This window comes from Onychostoma macrolepis, chromosome 15 (assembly GCF_012432095.1).
Source record: "Onychostoma macrolepis isolate SWU-2019 chromosome 15, ASM1243209v1, whole genome shotgun sequence".
NCBI lineage: Eukaryota > Metazoa > Chordata > Actinopteri > Cypriniformes > Cyprinidae > Onychostoma > Onychostoma macrolepis.
The window spans coordinates 5,199,174-5,207,053 of NC_081169.1; positions in this window are offsets into that span (position 1 = coordinate 5,199,174).

A 7,880-nucleotide genomic window follows, 5' to 3' on the forward strand; every position below is an offset into this window, starting at 1 on the left:
ATAATTTTGTTGGCTGCCATAATTGTGTGTTTGTTTAGACCTGTTATGGCAAAAAATAAAAAAAGCCAAGAGAAAATTAGATCAGGGCTGGTTACGTTTCGATAAAGTTGTAATCAGCGCATAGTGGCTTAAGTAACTGATGTAATTTGGAGTATAGTCACTGGTAGATTTATTAGTTAATTTTGTTATTGAGGTTATGATGTATGTAGTCTAACATCTGACAGTTTTGATATTAATCTGAAAGACTTTTGAAACTTATTCTGCACTGAAAGTTTTGCTTTTCTTCATCAAACAGACTTCAAGAATCAGCATATGAATCTCAACAATGGTGACAATCAACATAAAGCTCCATGTTGCAGTGCATTCTGGGAGCACCAATCAAAACTCATCCATGGCTCCCAGCATGCAATGCGACATGAATAAATTATGCTGCTGTCTTAGTATTTTCTTTTATTCTTACTACTTCCTTTTGTTTTGCTATTTTGTTGTGACTTTTAGCAGCGTGTTTTGTGATGTTCACAGAGGATCTTTTTATCTGAATTTGTTGATTGTTACCATTGTTGAGATTCTTACGCTGAGTCTTGATGTCTGTATGATAATGCAGTCTTAAGCTTCTAGTGCCGATTTACTTTTGAAAGTCTTTCAGATTAATCTTAAAACTGATGGCTCAAGCTCTATATTATATGTGAACAAAGCCAAAAATTTTAATCAATCGATGATGATGCTATGAATGAAATCAGTTATGGAAATCACTAAATGCTGGTGACCTCTTTATGAAAGTCCAACCATCAACACCCGAATGACATAACTAACATGTCTAAACAAACATGCAGCTATGGCAGCCAAAGTAATTGTATTGTTTTAAGTCACGGGTCAAGAGCCCAACTAAAGCAAACACTGACCTCGATAATGGTAATTCAAACGAAACTAAAACATCAACATCTAAAGTCAATCTGGTTAGTAACGTGTGAAGCTGGTGATGCTCTTTATGGAGTTGTTTAATCATCCTCTGCTGAGATCTTGAGAGATTTAATGTCTTATTTTATCTTGTGTTGACTTCATCAAAGGCTGTGGCTGAATTCAGTTGTAGTTCTTGTATTTCTGCTCGTCTCGTCTCTTTTTTTCTTTGTTAACAGCAGGTGTTCTTCATTAATGCTCAATCATCACTCAATTACTACACTAATTATCTCATTAGCTTTAACACTGCTTCAGTGTTACTTTTTAACACTCTGAGTGTGGATTATATATACACTGGGAGTGTTGATTTAACACTGGAGGTTTTACTGTGTGTGTGTCATTCAAATGATCAGAGCAATTAACATTTCATTGATCAGCAAATATTATTGCAATATGGAAACAGGAACTGTAATTAATTATGAAATTAGAATTTTCCAATTCATAATTAATCATGAAATTCAATGACAAATTCCACATCCCTAATTTCAGACCAACAGCTATTAAACTAATATCCACTAAAACAACCTTAAATATTTATTAAAATCACCTGTGATCGCTAGATCGCTAACTAACTTCTTATGGTAATTAGCTGCAGTGTACAGCAACGGTTTATTTAAGTTTGCATTTGTTCTTTTCACATGGGAGGAGAGAGAGAATGAATAAATGCAAAATAGAGAAATAAATTATATGAAAATCTTAAGTGTAAGTTAAAGTCACATCAACACTGCAAAACACTGCATTCAAACCCACAGGCTACAAAATGCAAACTCATTAGCTTAGCTTTGTGCTATGCTATTTGTACTGCACACTGAGAAATTTTTCGGAGAGAGTCTCTGAGGACATCCTGGGTTAGGCTGTCACTATGGTGACACACACCCGGATGTGAGTGCCAAAACACAGTGGATTTATCTTCACACAATTTTCATTTGATCAAGATCAATGATTCTCCCACAGAACACACTTGGCCACTCCTTCTGAGCGCCGCATCTTAAGTTCACTGTTTTAGTGAATCAGCAGTGGCAGAGCATTATTAATTAGCTAGATTAATGTTCTCAAACCGGGAGATTTAACCATAGATGAATTTGGAAGTGGAATATACGCACTTAACAAATCACACTATGGAGGTCTTATAGAAGAGAGAATGAGGAAATTCGCTCATTTGTCTCTTTTGCACTTTTAGAGTGACTTCCTTTGTCTTAAAAGACAATTTATTAATTATTTACTGCAGTTCATTTTCTTCTTAAACAACTCAGTTGCACATTCATTCATCCCATACGCTAGCATGCTATAATAAAGTACAATAACCCAAACTCTGTTTCTCCGTCTCTGCACTATTTCTTCCGGTTAAAAATAGACAGGTACACTGTAAAAAAAAAGTTTTAAGTTAACTCAACTAGCAACCGACAACTTAAAAACTTTAGTTCTAATAAAAGCCAGTCCTACTGAGTGTTAAAAGATCTGTCAGAGCAACATGTGTCGATTTGTGCAGTCCAAAAATTTATCCACCATTATGTAAAACTTGCTCTTAATTTCAGATTTTATTTTACCTTTTAAATTTAATTTTGCTTTTAGGGAATCGAGTCTTGAAGACTCGGGCTGATTTGATTGAATTGATATTCATTCGAAATTCATTATTTATACTTTATCAACGACTCGTCCAGCGAATCAGACTTTTTGATTTCTTCAATCAAAAATGTTTGTCTACTCTGAATCTTATTGCCCCGTTAAAACCCAAACGTATTGTTACTAAACCCCAGCCATGGCTTAATGATTCAACTCGTTTGCTCAGAAAGGCTTGCAGAAGAGCAGAGAAAATGGTGTAAGGATAAGTTACAGGTCTCATATGAAATGTGGAGAGACTCCCTATATATGTATCAGAGAGCTGTCAAGGCCGCCAAGTCCAAATATCTATCTGAGTTTATTGGTGACAATTTACACAGACCTAAAACCCTTTTCTCTGTTATTGATATGTGCTCAGTCCCCCTGTCAACATTTTTCCTGATGCTTCCGTATTACTGTGTGAAAAATTCTGTAAATTTTTTTAATGAGAAAACCGTTCAATTAAGATCTAACCTGCCCTTGTGGAACTCTGTTCAACCTGAGAGATCAAGTGGTCCAATGCTGTGGAACGATTTTCAGCCTGTTTCCTTTGAATCCTGTAAAGGCATTGTTGAACGTCTAAGATCGACTTCATCTTCTCAAGATATCATTCCATCTAGATTTCTAAAACAGATTTTCAATACCGTTGGACATGATCTTTTAACTGTTTTTAACACTAGTCTAATTACTGGGGTTGTTCCTGACTGCCTAAAAACAGCTATAACTCCATTATTAAAGAGGCCCAATCTTGATTCTTCAGATTTCATTAATTTTAGGCCTATATCAAACTTGCCATTTCTTTCTAAGATTATTGAGAAAATTGTGTTGACCCAGCTGCAGTCCCATTTGATGTCAAATAATATTCTTGAAAAATTCCAATCAGGTTTTAAGTCTCAACACAGCACAGAAACTGCACTTTTAAAAGTTGTAAATGATATTTTACTAGAAACAGATAAAGGGAATGCCGTGGCTTTGGTGCTTCTAGACTTAAGCTCTGCATTCGATATGGTTGACCACAATATCTTGATTTCCAGGCTGGAGAGCTGTGTTGGGTTACAGGGAAAGGTATTGAAATGGTTTCAATCTTTTTTAACTAACAGAATCTTTAGTGTTTCTATTGGCCAACATAGTTCGTCCTCACACCCACTTGCTTGTGGGGTGCCACAGGGCTCAATTCTTGCTCCAGTTTTATTCTCTATATTCATGCTGCCAATGGGTGCTATCTTTGAGAAATATGGAGTGTCCTTCCATCTTTATGTGAATGATAATCAGCTGTACTTTCCCTTGCAGCATAAAAGTAAAGAATGCTTAGGACCTCTGTTAAATTGTCTAAACGAATTACAAATATGCACTGTAAAAAATTGCTGTAAAAAAACGGCCATATTCTGACAGTAACATCCTGTTTTTTCATTACAACAGTAAAATTCTGTAAAAAAATAATGAATTCTGGGTAATATTTGTTGTTTTCGAGAAAGTATCCTTCTGCAGTCCTGTGAAGTAACAGCGCCCAGAGTCGACACTCAGAGGCTGTGTTTCAAATCACACCCTACACCCTCATTCACTATTCCCTACATGAGTTTACTAATATAACCCACCTGACAGAGAGAATGAACACTAATGAGTGAATTCAGCCAATGATGAACAGCTGCTGTGAACAAGCAGAATCACTGAAGAAAAGAGAAAAATGAAACTACAACTGACTTCAGACACAGCCTTAGATGAAATCAACTGAAATAAAACAGAAGATGATTAAACAACTCCACAAACAGCATTACAGTTTGACTTTATTTCTGCCACATATCTATAAAATTACTTGAGAATTAATAGATATTTAGATGCTTTATTGAAAATGTTTTGTGTGACCTCACCATTATGGCGATCAGCGTTTGCTTTAGTTAGGCTCTTGACCCTTGCACATGTAATGTCAGATTTTTTTTGGTTGTTATAGTTGTGTTAGTAAAAAGCATATATTATAACAACAAAAACAAAAAAAACAAGAATTTTGTAAGTAAATGTTGTTGGGTTGTAATCATCATGAAGTGACATGCTTCTCTGGTTTTATTCTGTCTTTAATGAAGTGGTGTGGCTTTTTTTTTTATTAGTTTCATGTTCTGATATGTGCTATACTACAAAGCAATCTATTATGAAAAATTGTAAAACATATTATGCACAAAACCTTCAGTACTACGGCATAACTAAGACACATACAGACATCAAGAATCAGCATATGAATCTCAACAATGGTGAGTCAAAATCTTCATGCTGCAATGCATGCTGGGTACCAGCATAGTACAAAACTCATCCATGACTCCCAGCATGCATTGCAACATGAATAAATTATGCCACTGAATTGTCCTCTTATTTTCTCTAATTCTTTCTATTTGCTTTTATTATTGCTTTTGTTTTTGTGTTGAGTTTTAGTAGCGGGTTTTGTGATGTTCAGAGTTGATCTGTTTATTTATTTTGGTTGATTGTCACCACTGTTGAGATTCATACGCTGATTCTTGAGGTGTGTGTTTCATAGCACTTTGAAGCTTTTTTTAAATTTTTTTTTAAATTGTCAGTAATGTTTTTAACAATCTTACATAAACTAGAGCAAAATAATGAGCAGACTGTTATTACGTCATCACTTCGGTAACAGAGGAGACACTGGAGAAAAAAATATCAGTGAACATATATTTATGAACATAATGTTTAATGATGGTTATGTCATTAGCATAACATAACTAACAATAGTATAGATTTTGTTTCTTTTTTTTTTTTTTGTGCCATAACACATGTGTTTTAAAACACGTGTTTACAACAACCAAAGAAAAGTTAATGTTAAAAAGTCAAGGTTCAAGAGCCCAACTAAAGCTAACACTGATCTCCATCATGGTAGTTAAAAAAGAACACGCATTTCTGTGAATTTCTGACAGAAATAGCATCCCAGATAGCAACATATTGTCGGCCCAGATCTGGCCCACATCTGGCACATGTGGAATGATGATCTGGCCCACATGTAGCGTGGAATGATGGCACTTGGACGGACCGCTCCTGTTTGCCAGATCTGGGCCACAAGCAGGCCATAGCAATGCCACATGTCAGCCAAGAGCAAAGAAATAAACCACACTTATCTGAGCCACAAAATCTTCATAAATTATTTATAGAGTCCTCTCAGCTTGTCTAAGCTTGTTAACAAGCAAAATCACTGAAGGAAAGAAATGAACAGAAAAAAGAGCCAAATAGAAACTCGAGAACTACAACTGATTAAGCCACAGCCTTAGATGAATTCAGCTGAAGATAAAAGACATTAAATCTATGATCTCAGCAGAGGAGGATTAAACAACTCCACAAACAGCATCACCAGCTTCACTTATTACTAACCAGACTGACTTTATTTCTGTTAAGAGGTCTACAGAAGTTCTTATTGAGAATTAACAGGGTTTAAATCTAATGTTTGTTTCATTTGAAGTCACCATAATGGTGATTGGTGTTTCCATTAATTGGGCTCTTAACTTTTATTACAACTAGCTTGTCTTTGCTGGCTGTTGTTATGGTATGTTTATCAAACACATTTGCAGTAACAAATAAAGGCAAAATGAGATCAGGTGATGATAGTCAGCTATTGATGGTTCATCATCATAATGAAATAGCCTGATTCATTAATGTCGTTTGACTCTAGCGATTGTGTTGTACCAATAATACATTTGCTGTATAAAACTGCAGCCTAAGATCAATAGCATTGCAGAACCAATTAACGACTTTTTTTTTTTTTTTTTTTAAAGCACAAAACATTAATCTCTTATAACACACAAACACATCATAAATCAACACATGAACCTCAACAGTGGTGACAATAGAAAGTGTAATGTCGCAATGCATGCTGGGTACCATAGTACAAAACTCCCAGCATGCATCACAGCATGAATAAATTATGCAGCTGAATTGTCCTGTTATTTTCTTTAATTCTAACTTTGGTTAATGTATTTATTTTGTATTTCTTGCTGTTTTTTTGTTGTGTCTTTTAGTAGCTTTTTGTGATGTCCAGAATTGATTAGCTGAATATTTTGTCACCATTGTTGCGATTCATATGCTGATTGCTCATATCTGTGTGTCAGTGTTGTTCACCTTCTTGTGTTTTTGGGTATATTTTCAAACTGACGTTGTAACTCAAGTTGCAGTAATACAGGGTTTGCAATGTGAAAGCATTAAATTACACAGCTTTGAGGTTCAAATGGCAATATATGATAATTGTGAAACCATCAATAGTAAACTATGATGTTCTGCAGATGTACACACTGTCACAGCAGCCAAAGAAAACAAATGATCAACAATAAGAATTAAGAGCCCCATTAATGGAAACACCAATCACCAGTATGGTGACTTCAAATGAAACAAACATTAGATTTAAACCCTGTTAATTCTCAATAAGAACTTATGTGGACCTCTAACAGAAATAAAGTCAGTCTGGTTAGTAATAAGTGAAGCTGCTGATGCTGTTTGTGGAGTTGTTTAATCCTCCTCTGCTGAGATCTTCATAGATTTAATGTCTTTTATCTTCAGCTGAATTCATCTAAGGCTGTGGCTTAATCAGTTGTAGTTCTCGAGTTTCTATTTGTCTCTTTTTTCTGTTCATTTCTTTCCTTCAGTGATTTTGCTTGTTAACAAGCTTAGACAAGCTGAGAGGACTCTATAAATAATTTATGAAGATTTTGTGGCTCAGATAAGGTTATTTCTTTGCTCTTGGCTGACATGTGGCATTGCTATGGCCTGCTTTTGACCCAGATCTGGCAAACAGGAGTGGTCCGCCCAAGTGCCATCATTCCACGCTACATGTGGGCCAGATCATCATTCCACATGTGCCAGATGTGGGCCGGATCTGGGCCGATAATATGTTGCTATCTGGGTAGACTCTAACGAGTCGCAGTTCCAAGTCACGGACACCGCCCCTAATTCACGGAATGATGATGCAGTATCAGAGCCAAGGCCTGAACCAAGCTCAAGCAGCAAGGACCAGGATCCTCTCCTCTGCTCACTGCAGGAGCCTGAATCAAACGCAGGCCCCCTTCGAATCATGACTGCACTAGCCCTATGGGTAGAGAACTCAGCTATCAGTCTGAAGCTATTCAAAACATTGAAGCAAAGACACCAGAGTCTACCGCATGTCACTAAACACAGCCGCTTCCCTCTCAGTCCCTGGTCGACAACCATGGCCACCTCCAAGATCATCTGTGCTGTAGACATACGATGGAACAACAGACATCTGAGTCACTACTTCCTCGTAGTCCCCGACCTACCTCATGACATCTACATTGGAGCAGATATCATCGTCCGGCTCAATG